The sequence below is a fragment of the Macaca nemestrina genome, chromosome 14 (genome assembly GCF_043159975.1).
Source record: "Macaca nemestrina isolate mMacNem1 chromosome 14, mMacNem.hap1, whole genome shotgun sequence".
NCBI classification, from domain to species: domain Eukaryota; kingdom Metazoa; phylum Chordata; class Mammalia; order Primates; family Cercopithecidae; genus Macaca; species Macaca nemestrina.
This window is the reverse complement of record NC_092138.1, coordinates 58,889,603-58,903,727: the sequence shown is the minus strand read 5'-3', so window position 1 is coordinate 58,903,727 and position 14,125 is coordinate 58,889,603. Positions and strand designations below refer to the sequence as shown.

Here is a 14,125-nt window from a genome sequence, read left to right as displayed (position 1 = left end):
GTGGGTGGCGGAGCGGTGCACCCAGCGCCAGAGTAAAGGAACCTGGCGCCATCTCCTAGCTGGGCAACTTTGCGTTTTCCGCTAGCAGGTAGCAAGCCATAGATATTCGCGAAGCTCCCGAGGGGAGAAATCCTCAGCAATTCTCTGTCCCGCACTTGAAAAGGCAGAGCAGCGCTGTGCTGGAATAGACCGGGCGAAGCACAAATGCAAGCTTTGGTTAAAAAAAGCACAATAAACAATGGGCAAAAGTTTACTTTCTGTAATCTATTAATTCCAGCAGCCCATTCCGGGTAAAACAAACTCCTCTTGGGAAGCTCCTTTCGTGGGAGTTGTGGATGACCCCGGGGCGCTTCTGAGAGCGAAGCCTCTCCTGCCTGGGACGCCCCAGCGGTGTAGCACCCAGTGATCCCTCCCGGCCGTAAAGGGAAGAAAAAGAAGTTGGGACGGGAGCTAGCCAGAGACCCGGACAGCTACTCTTGGTGCAAAACCTTGGAAATGGCTGCTAAAGGGGTTGGGTCTCCAGACTCCTAATCCCTCCCCTTTCTCCATCTGAGCCGTTCACCTGCTACCGTCCAGTTTACAATATAAGCGTAGACCCTAAATTAACTCAGTTCCAAAAGCTAGGCATTATAATTCCCTAAGAAATTCATTTTAAAAACATCTAAGCGAGTTTCCGGAGCTCCTTGGGGGAAATGTTATGGAGGGAGTGGGCAAGGAAAGACGGGATGCGAGGGGATAATGTTCACGAAGCGATGTGTAGGCTCCTCTATTCGAAGGACCTCGGGGAGCCCCTCAGCTCCCCAGCGAACTGCTGCAGCCACTTCAATTCTCCACTACAGAAGGGGCGGAGGTGGCCCCTGGAGGGTGGCGATGGGAACAGGGCTAATCTTTAGTCTAGTGACCTCTCGCCGGGTGCCAAGGGGATGTAACTGGCCTCAAGAAAAGAGCTACGGAGTCGAAATGCCAGACAGGGCAGAGAACCGAGAGGTGGCTCAAAGGACTTAAGCGCGTGCAGCGAGGAACTGCCTGCCGGCAATCCGCTAACTAGAGAGGACTGATTGACTCTTCCTGTCATCAACATCCCTGGAACCCCTACTCCTCCTCACGTCTCTCGACTTTTCGCTAGCCAGTGGCCCGGGGCCGCGGGCGCAAGGCTGGGCGTGCGTGTGTAGCTGCGCGCGCGCGCGGTTGTGCGCGCCTGTGTGCGCCTGTGTGTGTGCGCAGCCCGAGCTCTGAGCCTGGCCGCCGAGCCCCAGCCGTCCGCCCTGCAGCCGCCTCCTCAAAGCCTCTTCACCTGGCGCCTCCACCCGCCGCCAGCCCAGCCCCGCACCGGCGCTGCCTCCCCTCAAAGTTTCCCCAGCGTAGACACCTTCGCGCTGCAGCAGCCCAGGGAGACGGCGTTCTGAAGCTGTGCCTTAGAGTGGCTCTTCTTACACCTCTCCGCCTCATGCCCACCTAATTCGGGCAGAGAGTAGAAAATTTTCCAAATTAAGGGGAGAAAAGGGGGAGGGGCATTATCGAGAGAAAGCGAGAGGAGCGGCCGCAACTAAGAATATCCTGCCTGATGCCAGGGAATTGACTGACGTGTCTGTGGGGTTACGGAAGAAAACTGAATAGGCAGCCAAGTTGGCCGAGGAGGGGCTGGGAGGCTTCCGGGTGCCGGGAAGGTGGTCCCGGTCTCCGTTTCCACTGGCACGAAGGCTTGGAGGCGCCTCTATGGTGAGGGCTTTTGAACCGCCATCCCCTCCTGATCCCTTGGAAAGGAGGAGCCGGCAGAGCTGAGGCGGGGGAAGTCCAGGAAAAGCCCCTGGACTTGTGTGCGTCGCATCCTTGTCTTGGGATTTTAAGGACACGAAGGAGAATTAACAGCACCTCAAGGTAAGAGGCAGCAAAGCTGCTGCTTGAATTGCCAGAGACAATAACTTAAAATAGATGTTGGAGATGGGGTGGGGGTTAAGTCAAGTTAGGAGGATCTCTCTTGGCGTCGCCACGCGATCGCACGACCCGCGCTGGGAAGTCAGGGAGTAGCCGGTGCTGCGTTGCCCAGCTGGGAGGCAGGAAGCCGGAGAGTATCCTGTCCTTACACTTTCTGAAACCTATTGGAAATCGATTTCGGGCTGGGTTCTCTGTCGAGGTTGATATACAGCGTGGATTTGGGTTTTGGGTTTTCATTTTTTTACCAGAGAGTTTTTAAAATTTTATTATTAGCACCGCAGACCCACCCCCTGATTGCCATAGAGAGCTGTGGGCACCGGTGAACGCAGCTAGGACGAGGTGGCAGGTGAGCCTGGCGCAGGTGGGCTGGTGGGAGAGGCGGCGGCACCTGGCCGGCGGACTCGGGGGCGCGCGAAGCTCAGGCTCCCGCCTGGCCGGCCCCCTGCAACCCGCGTCTGAACCTGGGCGCCGCAGGTCGCCTGCAGTTCCCTTCGCCTCCGCTAGAGGCTCCCAGCGGGCGCCGCGGAGCGGGTGGGTGTGGGGGCGCCGGGAGGCGGCGGGGCGAGCGCGGAGAGCTAGCGTGCCCGCGGGGTGGCGGAGCCCGCGCGGCAGGGGCGGGGGACGTGAGCGGGAGTCCGGGCGAGCTTCCTAGCTCCGCGCCGCGCCGCGGGGACGCGGGTCCGAACCCGGCTGAGCTCTGGAAAGCTGTGCCTTGAACTGGAGCCACTTCGGGGATGAGAGCCTTGCCCGCGCCCTGAGGGCAGCCCCAGGAGGTAATGCCCTCTTTCTCCTCCTCTCTCTTTTCGCCCCCTAGTTCTCTGTAAATTCTCGTCAGATACTCAGGGTGGGAGGAAATGAAGGGTGAGAGAGAGTCTGTAGAGTCTGTATCTAAAAAAGGTGCCTTTCAGTGTCGCTCCGTGGTGCTCTGGTGTGTGTGTATTCACTAATGCCCGATTTCCCCCGCCTCCCTTGAATATTTGGCTGGTTTAAGGGAAGTTTTTTGCGGAGAACGCTGGGTGGCTGGTCTGGGCCAGGCTGCTCCGAGGTGAGCTAGGGAACCTGCTGTGCCCCCTTTGCGCCGCAGTGGACTGGAGTGCAAGACTCCAGGGATGGGGTGTGGTGGAGAAAAGGAGTACCACACCCTCTTCTTTTCCTCTCTTTTCCTCTTCACCTGCTGGTGAAGTCTCCCCATTCAGCATTTTGCTGATTTCCTTTCCCGAGGGATTGGCTCAGAGGACAGAGGAAAGCTGCTGAAATACTTGAAGAGAGAGAGAGAGAGAGAGAGAGAGAGAGAGAGGAGAGATAAGGATGAGAAGGAAGTCATGGTCTGAGCATCAAAAGAGGAAGGAGGGCGAAGTTAAGCTTGTGTGTTTGAGGTGGGGGAGCGAGTGCTGGGAAATGGGCTTGGAGTTCAGTTTATTTGATGAAGTGAGATTCATTTCACATTTCACACTTTGACATAATCCAGTTTGCTGAAGCCACTAACAGATGTCATCTGTGCTGTGTACTGCCTTGGGCTCAGTGGGCACTGAACATGTTTGATGAGTGTGTCTAAGCAGTAAATAAATAAATAAATGAAAGAGTGCTTATTGTGTTTGCTTGGTGTGATTACCCCCGTGTCTTTTAGGCAGCTGGTAATGTATGCATTTTTCAGTGTGCTGTGCTGTGTTTGTGCATACCATATGTGGTCATTTTACACTCAGTAATGCAATTTCAGGATCTTCTAAAGGTGGCTGTTAACAAACACGAATATTTAGAATAATACTAAAGGAGGACCAAAAATTACCATGGGGCGTGGAATATTCCAGGAATACTAAATAGAAGCTGAGGTCCATCATTGGTGAAAATATTGACCACATACTGAAAGGGCAAAAAATATTTTTCAGAAATTGGAAACAGTGGTTAACATTTTAAAAGAAGGAGATATTCTTTAGGGCTCTATCACTGTCACCCAGTAGCATGCATTACTCCCAATATAGTTGGAGTGTGAGGAAGAAAAAAAATGCACTTCCTGTTCAAAACCAGTAAAATGTTTTGAGATCTGCCAGGTATTTCACCTTAAGAATTTAAATGGAATGGATTGCCTATTGATGGCAGAAGTGGTTTGGTTATGTAAGGTATCTGTTATTTTTGATTAAGATACATATATAAGTTAATATTTTTATATAATAAGTTTACTGTAGTGGAAATGGAAGCAGGAAAATTTATTGATGTTTTTCATTCCGGAATAACACACAGCATTATCTCAGGAAGATTTATATAAAGTTTGTCTTTCATGTATCATACTGGATGGTGCTCTGTGTGGAAGGCAAGAATATACATCTTGATGAAGTCCTGAAAAGGATGGTTCATGTTCTTAAAATACAGTGTTTTAGAAATTTTTATGACGTGAAAAAATGATACTCATTTGAATATAAGTACAAGTTATACATACACTAATCATTTATTTGTTGACTTAAATTTAGCGAGACAAATACATATTTAGGGCTCAAATGTACTTCTGAAAGACACCTCTAAAACCAAAGGAAGATCTGCTATTAAGACTCTGTGTATACGATGCATAAGGGAAGTTTTGTTTCTTGACATTTAATCGAATCAAACTAGTGAGGCTGGTTTGTAATCTCAAGTCAGCTTTAGGACTCCATCTCTAAAGATGCTTTCCTCTCTAATAAACGTGATTTTAAAAGAGACCAAACATTAAAATGTTCCACAGCCGTCATGGATCAGAAAACCATTTGAGTCCTCTGAAACCTCATGTCAAGAATAAGAAGTGATAGGAAGTTGTCACAAATTAATTGGCTTGATACTTCAATTAAAAACTGATTATGATCTGGCTCTGGTAGTCATTATGGTTGATTTCATTTGGTCTCTAGATATTCTGTGAAAGGACTCTAGGTGGAAATGTTTTCCTGTAGTACAAGGAGAGGAGGTCACTATATGCAAACAGGCTTGTCAGTTACTGATTCTCCAGTTTGGTTATGTTGTATCCTTAAGGAAGCATGTTAGATTGAAAAAAAAATCTCTTTTCTCAATTTACATAAATATTTCTCTTTGTCATAGCCCTCAACCAACCTGTGAATACTATATTTATAATTTTGTTGAAATATGTCACCAAGCCTCTTCCCTTTATGGTTCAGGGGCTACTTTGATGATAATAGCTTTAAAAACTATTTAAGCATAAAATACCATATTTCCTGAAAGAAAATAAATTAAATTTAAAAAGGGTTTGGGATAAGGAAATTAAGGGAGAATATGAGGGAAAGGTTAAATTCCAGGTATCAGGCTTACCCATCTAATGGCATATACTTCCGTGATTTCTTTCTTATTCTTCTAAAGAAATTTTCCCTCCCTCCCTCCCTCCCTCCCTCCCTCCCTCCCTCCCTCCCTCCCTCCCTCCCTCCCTCCCTTCCTTCCTTCCTTCCTTCCTTCCTTCCTTCCTTCCTTCCTTCCTTCCTTCCTTCCTTCCTTCCTTTTCTTCTTCCTTTTTTTTTCTTCAAAACATTTCCTTCAGAATTAAATCCATGCTAATTTACAGTTATTTTATAATGATCAGTCCATAACAATTTACATTTAAGTAGGTGGGTGACAGTCTTAAAATATTAAGATTGTTGCATTTATTTTTTAATTTTATACAAAAATTGACTAGAAGGTGGGTTTGGGTCTTTAGGGAGTTCAAGTCATCAGTCTCTTAAATTGTAAATGCATCTTGTGTCTGGCTATAACTTCACTGCCTTTTGTTTCTGGGAAGTATAAAAGCATGGATAAGTATTCATTTGATATAGATGGACAGCCTAACAACATGGTGCATTTGTGCTGTGAGTGGCTTATTTTCATATGGTTAATACTCTGAGAACAAATTGGCCAATGTAATAAAATATGTAATGTTCATATTCAGCGAGTAGTAGAGTCACATTTGTCAGTGTGTATTGGTTCAGAAATTAGTATCATATTTTAGGAAACCTTAACTTCATCTAAACCTTAATAAAAGTTACTTTTTAAAAAAAGTGTTATCACTCAACAGATACAATTGCTGTATCTATTCTTAAATGTCCTCGAAGAGAGAAGATCCTAGTTCTAAAAATCTCCCAAGAGAGACTAATCCAGTGCCACTGGGAGGCAGCATGAATAAATAGAAAAAGCAGTGGATCTGACACCAGAAGACTTGAATTCTACTGTTTCTCATGACTAGCAGTGTCTTCTTTGTAAAGCTGTCTTATTTTTTCTAAGGCTCAGTGTTGATTTCTGTACAATGGGAATATTTAATATCTACCTATTCTATTTTTATGTTTAAAAATTAGTAACAGCTAGGTTTAAGCATTGGAAAAAGAAAAACAAAACTTTCAGGTGCCAAGTAAATGCCTGGCATTGTAACACTTGATAGAAGAATACATAAAATATATTTAAAGAGTGCTTGTAAAACGTCAGTAATGCAGCGTGGATTTTGATATGCCTTTGATGAGAGGAATATTTTCTCTGAATGAACTATTAACAGGTGTCATGAAAGTCAAATTTAAATTAATATGTATGTATGGGAGATGATTTTCTCAAAGTTATTAATAAGGCATAAATTTCATGATGTTTGGAAATCTTGTAATGCTTATTGTGTGGGCCATAAAAGTTCATTTGGGCATTTGTGCTGCTATTAAAGAGTTTTGATAACAAATAAGAGGCAAAAGAAAAACAGTTAAAATATTATTTAATAATAAAGTCTCAGTTGGGTTTCTTTTTTTTATTTTTTAGCTATTCTACATTTTTCTTCTTCTTGTAAGTATACTTAATATGACACAGGTAGGAACTATCCTTGCTTTCATTATTGTCAGGTCAGTTACTCAGTTTTTATGAACACTAAAAATATTTAGCTTGTGGAATATTTTGTTCAGTGATTTAATCTATGAAATGGAACACAAACCTAATATATTATCTTAGTTTTTTTATAGTGGAATTTGCCCAGGACCACTGATAGACCATTTGTCCTATTTTATTTTATTGGCTTTATTGCTAATAATATTAGTTATAAGTTATTTTCATTATGTGAATTAGGAAGAAAATAAATGGTAGATATTAAATGACTCATGGATTTGAATAAAATTTTAAAAGCACCATTGAAATAATTATATGCTGTTTTTATAAAATATGAGGCTCGCTAGGATTTGACTAGAATACATTTTGTTAATTTTCTAAATGTATTCACTAGTTAATGTTAAGAATAGCCTGTCTTTACTGGCTGCAAGGGTAAGTCAAATACTGTTTCCTTCCCTAGAGTTTTGGTGTCGTTGTCAATAAAAACTATGAGTGTATTTTCTCTAACAAAACGAGTAAGACTAAATGCAAACCTGGGAACCTAGACTAGAAAACAAATTACATTTTTTTGTTGTTATAGATGGAACATTATATCAAATTGCCTATAAAGGTAGAATTATTGTCTTTACAAATATCATAACTGAAGTTCAGTGTAACAGTAATATATGCAAAAATGTAAGATTCCCAGCACATTCAGTTTCTTGGTAGCACCATAGAGTTTGTGAAATGGATTCTAAATTGGACGACATAAGAGGATTTTGTGTCTTCAGACAATCTCATTCTATTATAATGTAACTATGGTTAGCTGCAAGATATCTATCTAGTAGCCAGCATGAAGAGAAATAATTAGCATAAAAACTGTATTGCTCCAGGTGTACCAGGAGAGTCAACAACAGTGCCTTGTGATACATGTTGATTTTGAAACGGTGAGCTTCATTTTTCAAAAGGAAAGTGCCTTTATTTTCTTAATTTTTGACTTGACCTTTATATACATATATACGTATATGTACAATATCATATGAACACATCTTCTTTATATATACTTTATATATATATATGTTCTGTCTATGTATATAGAGAGCATATGCATACATAGGGAGGGAGAGTCTCTGTGTGTGTATATATGTACATATGTATATCTACATATATACATGCACACACATACACACACACACATAGCCTGCTGAAAGCAGTCCTTGTGAGATGAGGATGTGAAGGTCAGCTGCTGGTTAAGCCTATGATTATGGAGTGCAAATGTTTTTTCTTTTTGCAATTTTATTTGTAGGTAATGTTAAAAGCCTAGCTTTGGTCTCGATTAGTTAAATTCACATCAATTAATATGCAAATACTTATTGTTGATAAACTAATTTTCTGTTTGATATTCAGGATATAATGGTACATGAGAGTTTGTTCTTGTTCTTAAGAATTCTGTGTTCTTGTTAAGCAGAGAAGGCAAAAATCGATGATAAGCTAACAAAAATAGACTATCATGTGATTCAGGATATTCTTATTAAATATCTATTGTTCCCAAGGCTATACAAAATAACAATACAAAAGTTGTGTCACCAGGCAATTCAGGATAGGGTAAAGTGCGAGTGGTCTGGAAAAGATTCATATGGGGGAGGAAACTGGGCTGAGAGTGAGTATAATAAAAGTAAACAATAAATATATAAGTAAACAATAAATATATAAAAGTAAACAATAAATATATAAACTCTCTAGTAATTAAAGTAAAAGTAAACAATAAATATATAAATAATATGTAAAAGTAAACAATAAATATATAAACTCTCTAGTAATTAAAGCAATGCAAAATAACACAATAGTAAGACAGTCTTTGCTGATGAGTTGGGACAAAGATGAAAACATTGATAGACTCCTTGTGTTGGTAAGGGATGGGGAAATAAACATTCAGTACATAATTGGAGTCATTGTAGACTGGTTCAGCTCATCTAACATGCATTTTAAGTAATTTTTACTTGGATATATATTAAATTACAAATGCTCTTAATAATTTTCTTTATAGTTCCTCTTTTAGAAGTTTATCCTCAGAAATGCTCCCGTGAACCTCCAGCAATATATTATGTATACACAAGAAGAAATAGATAACTTTAATGACTCTGTGTCTTTTAAAGAAAATGTATCTGTAGTTAAAACTTTTCCACACCAAATTAGCAAATGGATAAATAAGGTATATCCATACTATGGAAAATGTTCATCAGTGAAAAGGAATGAAGTACTGATACATGCTACAACATGGATATACCTTTAAAATATTATGCTACTTGAAAGAAGCCAGAAACAAAAAACATCATATGATATAATTATATGAAATGCACAGAAAAACATATCTGTGGAATTTGAAAGTAGAGTGGTTTTCGTCTGGCACTGGCAGTGGTGAGTGACTGCATATGGGCACAAGGAATCTTTCGGGGCAGTGGAACTATTCTGTAATGGGATTGTGCTGATGGTTGCGCACATCTGTAAATTCACTAAAAATCATTTAATTGTTCACATAAAATGAGTAAATTACATGGTATTTGAATTATGTGGCAAATCAGCTGTTAAAAACCCAAACACAAAACAAAAAAAATCTTCCCACGAAGTAAACCGAAGGCACAGATGACCTTACTAATAAAATATTTCTAATATTTAAGGAAGAAATAATACCAGATCTCTATAAACTCTTTCAGGAAACTGCAGAGGAGGGAACATTTTCCAACTATGAGACCAACATAAAAGGTATCATAAGAAAATAAAACAACAGGCCAATATCCTATAGAAAATAGATGTAAACATTATTAATGAAACGTTAGCAAGTATAAATAGCAATGGCAAATAAAGATAATACATCAAGAACAAGTTAGGTTCATCCCAGAAATGCAATGTTGGTTTAACATTGCAAAATCAATTAAATAGTTCACCATATTAACAGAGTAAAAAGAAAAACTAGCTGAGCATGGTGGCTAACACCTATAGTCCCAGCACTTTGGGAGGCCGTGGTGGGTGGGTAATGAGGTCAAGAGATCAAGACCATCCTGGCAACATGGTGAAACCCCATCTCTACTAAAAATACAAAAATTAGCTGGGTGTGGTGGTGTGCGCCTGTAGGTCCAGCTACTTGGGAAGCTAAGGCAGGAGAATTGCATGAACCCAGGATGCAGAGGTTGCAGTGAGCCAAGATCGTGCCACTGTACTCCAGCCTGGTGTCAGAGCAAGACTCCGTCTAAAAAAAAAAAAGAGGGCCGGGCGCGGTGGCTCAAGCCTGTAATCCCAGCACTTTGGGAGGCCGAGGTGGGCGGATCACAAGGTCAGGAGATCGAGACCACAGTGAAACCCCGTCTCTACTAAAAATACAAAAAATTAGCCGGGCGCGGTGGCGGGCGCCTGTAGTCCCAGCTACTCAGGAGGCTGAGGCAGGAGAATGGCGGGAACCCGGGAGGCGGAGCTTGCAGTGAGCCGAGATCGCGCCACTGCACTCCAGCCTGGGCAACAGCGTGAGACTCCGTCTCAAAAAAAAAAAAAAAAAAAAAAAGAAAAAAGAAAAAAGAAAAAAGAAAAGAAAAAGAAAAACCATATGGTGATCTCAGATGTAGAAAAATTATTGGAAAATACAACATTTATTCTTGATAAAAACTGTTAGCAAATTAGGAATAGAAGGGAACTTCCTCAACTTGATAAGGAACATCTGCAATAAACCTAGAGCTAATACCATACTTAATGGTGAAACACTAAGTGCTTTTTCTCTAAGCTTGGAAGAAATGTTAGAATGTATGCTGTCATCACTTTTACTCAACGTTTATAATGGAAATCATTTAAATAAGGCAAGAAAAAGACTCAGGAAGAGATATTATAAAGGAGGTGCAAAACTGTGTAAACATGATTTTATTAAATAATTTAAAAAACTCCAAATGTCTAATAGGAAAATAAATAAATGTTGGAATATTCATGCAGTATGTTTCTGGTTTACTAAGACGATAAGTGGAATGTTGTAGTTCTTTAAATACCATCATGGTAAAATCTCCAATATATATTTTTAAGAAGGAAAATATGGTTGTAGAGCAATACTTAGTCTATAGTGAATTGATTGATTAATTCTTCAGGTGTTTATTGGGTACCTCTTTTGTGTTAAGCATGAGAGTAGGTAGGCTCTGGGTCATATATTGTCTGTGGGAAGTGGACAGATATAATCCTGCCCTTGAGAGACTTACAGGCTAATGAGAAAGAATTTACAAGCAACTAAAATAAATGAAATTCATAATGAGATGAATTCGTAATGGGAGAAATGAATTCATAATAGGAGAAATTGTGTTATGTGCATTAAAAAATGAAGTTGAATGACTAGAATTTATCCATGAGGTTGAGAGAAAGATAGAACAATTTTCGTAAGAGGTGTCTGGTTCCTAGTGAGCATTCAGTTGGGAACTATTTTTCGAATAGACTAATCCAAATCATTCATCTCTCCTATTTTACCTAATTTCGCTTCATATATGGTAAACTGAAGGAGTTCATACTATACTTCCCTATCACACTAACTTTTCCTGTGTCATTACACTCTTTTCTTACTTTGAATAATTCCCATAATCATCATCTGTATTCTTCTAGCACTACTGTGAACAAATGCATTATTTTATGTGCATTCACAGTTGCATAAGGCACATCTTAATACATTCATTTAGTCTTGAGTTGAAACCTGTTTCTTAATGTGTAATTTTTATTATTTTTTCATTTTTCTTTGGTTACAAAAGTAAAACATTTGCATCATAAGTGTATTTAATGTCATAGCAATACATAATATACAAAGTGAAGGAACTTCCTGGTGCTCCCTCGTACCTAAGGTTTGACAAAATAGGAAGCTATGTTGCACAAGAAATGTCAGAGTGAGTAAGTGTGAAGAGTGAGACTAAATGCTGTATGGATAACAGACAAGAGGATTAAGTGGCCAGGGACCAGAAAACACTTCAGAAGATAGACGTCCAATGGAATTTTTCAGTTACAGTGTACTCTGTGCAGTGGTACTGCTTCCTCTGATCTCAAAATGTTCAACAAAGTCACATATATGTTAGTAACACTAGTGTGATTGGATTCCTGGTAGTGGTTGGTGACAGAATTTATTTTTTGTCAGAGTTGGGGTGGCAGTGTGAGAGAGGGAGCTTGTTAAATAGGACATGGGTCATAAAGCATGTGAATAAGACATGGGTCATAAAAACATGAGTCATGCTCTCTCGTATGTTTTCTGTAAGTGGCCTTAACCATGTAGTTCATTTACCCATGCCTCAGATACATTCCTTGCAAAACATTCCCTCCAAGTAGTTGTGTAACATAACCTTAAATACTGAAGTCTGTAGCAGATTACTTTGTCTGGCTGTACATGGTTTTCATTGATATTTTTATTTTTTTTCCACAAAACCTCATTCTATCTAACTAAAATAGATTGATGGTAGTCCATTACCCCTTATTTCTAAAGAACTTTTTGATTATAATCAGTGAAGATCATTCTAGAACATATTCATGAGTTCATGATCTTACCTTATTTTTGTAGATGATTAAATTAAGTGGAAGCATTTGCATATATGGTTGATTCTGAATTCAAGATTCTTCTCACAGGTACTGCATAAACTTTCAATAAAAATTTAGTCTATCATTTCGTCTTTAATTACACTTAAAATGTGTGTGAACAAGATTGATGAAATAAATGTGAATTGGAATACATTCCACATGTTATTTATATAGGTCCTTATGTAGCCTAGCAAAATACTTAGGTCTGGGTGACTGCTAAAAACAAGTGGATTTGATGATGGTTCTGTTGGACCTGGAGCTTCCGGTCCTATTCATCAATCCATAGGAATGGTTACTGTGGGTTTTACAGAGAGATTAGGAGATTAAAACTAAAAGTATTATTAGCTGACCCAAAAACGAAGGTTCCATGATTATGTTAAAGCGTAAGGAAGGGTATGGAGTTTGATTCAATAGAAATAAATGATTTCAAATTACAGCTTGAGAATATGGATGATAATCAGATGTTTTGTCTGTAATAATAGCAGAAAACCATGGGAGTTATTTGCATGTTGGGGAAGATAATTATTTATCTTTCCATTTAGCTCTCCTTGTGGAATTAGAAAGACTATAGATACATCAAATATAAGAATCACTTTATAATAATAAATTACTAATGAATGTAATTATTAATTTATGCTTAATTTTTAGATGTTGGAAACAGTATTTAAAAGTAAAATAATCTAGTACTTACTAATACAGCCACTCAATTTAAAACTGTATCTCTGTGGCTTTGCACATTGAGATTCCCACAACTGGAATAGTCTTTTTCAGATCACATGGGAAAACTCCGACTTACACTTAAAAAATGAACTTAGCATCATATTCTCAATAAATCATTCCAGAAGTCCTGGAATCTCTCTACTTTTACAAGCTTCTGTTTTTATATGTATTATTTAATATATTATTATTTTTGTTCATTGGTCTATTTATCTTTCCAAATCGTGGTCCTGGAAGACAAAAGTTGTATCTTATTTATTACCATTAAAAATATCTTTGGATGTAGTTCTTATTAAATAGTTTTGAAATGCATTGAAATGTGAGTTTTAGAACATTTAGACAGTTTTAAATCATATCCAAAACCATAGTAATACCATTTCCAATTGGTAAAAGAGGTAACATGCAATGACTAAAAGTTTAAGATTTAGTTTCAAATTCTGACTGACATTGATTTCCGGTTATTGGACCTTGAACAATCTCTTCATCTCATGACGTGTTAGTTTCCTAATATGTAAAATAGGGGTGAAAAACACATTTCTGGCCTGCACGTCTTACCTGAAGTTTACGATGATAGGATGGAGCATGGGTGTAAAATAAATTTGTGTGCTCAGTACCTACAGAAAGTCATTCCTGTATTAAGTATACAATTAAAAGCCACTAATAAAATAATCTTAAATGAAATAATTTACTTTTCTAATAATGAGAGGTTTGTACAGAAAAGTAAAACCAATGAACTTGAAATATCTTTCTTTCTATTGGATTTCTCCTGCCTTTTAATAATGGTTTCATCACATTTTAATATAACATGAATTTGATTTTATAGGTTATAGAACAAATATAACAATACAAATTAGACTATTGTAGTTTAAACACATGGTCATAGATGGCTTAATTGATAACTTTTATGTACTTATGTAGACCTGGATTGATGATTGTTGAGCGACTCTATATCTGAGTAAGCACTGATTTTTACCATCTCTTCAAATTAGAGCCAATTTGAAGTGAGTAAATTGTATAATATGTGAATTATATCTCTGTAAGGCTGTTTTAAAAATATGTGGAATTTGTGCCTAAAATATCCATGAGTTCATGCTGATATAAACACATTATCAAA

General features: G+C 39.1%; 1 protein-coding gene across 10 annotated transcripts in view; it reads left to right on the top strand.

Annotated features, from left to right (window-relative positions):
• Window positions 1–779: 779 nt before the first annotated feature.
• LOC105493874 (leucine rich repeat and Ig domain containing 2) overlaps window positions 780–14,125 on the top strand; it is a 1,258,361-nt gene continuing 1,245,015 nt past the window's right edge. For 8 of the 10 annotated variants that reach the window (XM_071077897.1, XM_071077888.1, XM_071077895.1 and 5 more), the window contains exon 1: window positions 803–1,878. The gene's annotated coding sequence lies outside the window, so the exon portion shown is untranslated. Of the gene's footprint in view, window positions 1,879–2,498; window positions 2,709–14,125 lie in introns of those variants that run through there. The other 2 variants (XR_011612666.1, XM_071077889.1) reach the window with 2 other exon arrangements.